Genomic DNA, 1,029 nt, shown 5'->3' with positions numbered 1-1,029 from the left:
CCGCTAGTTTGCTCGTATACGTACACGTCACCTAATTTCAGACAAATTTCGATCATACTTGTATACATATTTCACCTGTATGCCTAGCGAATTTTCACCCTGCTGTTGTGTTTTCATATAGCTAAATGTTTATGACGTCGTATATCCTGAAATATGTGTTGTACAATGAGATAATTTACCAGGTAGATCCAGCAGTATAAGTGGCCACTATCTGCGAAATGCGTTGTGAACACAGTTGGCAGTAAAGAAGTAATAAATTAAAACGTCACACATCATCTGACAGTTTCTCGCGCATCTCACTGTTTATGACGTAATATCTCTTGAACTGTTTGTTATAAAATTATATATTTTTGTAGGTACGTTGAGCGGCATATATGAATGATGTTTGCGACTAGAGTTGGTTTCAAATAAGTGATAAATTGAAACGTCATGCATAATCTGAACGTTTTTCACTCATGGTTCAGGAGACATGTCAAATACTGAGATGAGTTGTAGAATGATATATTGTAGGTACAAATGTAGATATTGTCTGCAAAAAATGTTACGAACAGAATAAGTAGCAACTAAGTAATAAATTTAAACGTCTTGCATGATATGGTAGTTTTCCATGCAGTCAGGGTTTATGAAGTCTTGTCGCCTAAACTACACTCCTGGAAATGAAAAAAAGAACACATTGACAAGGGTGTGTCAGACCCACCATACTTGCTCCGGACACTGCGAGAGGGCTGTACAAGCAATAATCACACGCACGGCACAGCGGACACACCAGGAACCGCGGTGTTGGCCGTCGAATGGCGCTAGCTGCGCAGCATTTGTGCACCGCCGCCGTCAGTGTCAGCCAGTTTGCCGTGGCATACGGAGCTCCATCGCAGTCTTTAACACTGGTAGCATGCCGCGACAGCGTGGACGTGAACCGTATGTGCAGTTGACGGACTTTGAGCGAAGGTGTATAGTGGGCATGCGGGAGGCCGGGTGGTCGTACCGCCGAATTGCTCAACACGTGGGGCGTGAGGTCTCCACTGTACATCG

This window comes from Schistocerca gregaria, unplaced genomic scaffold, assembly GCF_023897955.1.
Source record: "Schistocerca gregaria isolate iqSchGreg1 unplaced genomic scaffold, iqSchGreg1.2 ptg000362l, whole genome shotgun sequence".
Lineage (NCBI taxonomy): Eukaryota > Metazoa > Arthropoda > Insecta > Orthoptera > Acrididae > Schistocerca > Schistocerca gregaria.
The sequence above is the reverse complement of the archived record's forward strand: the minus strand, read 5'-3'. Positions refer to the sequence as shown.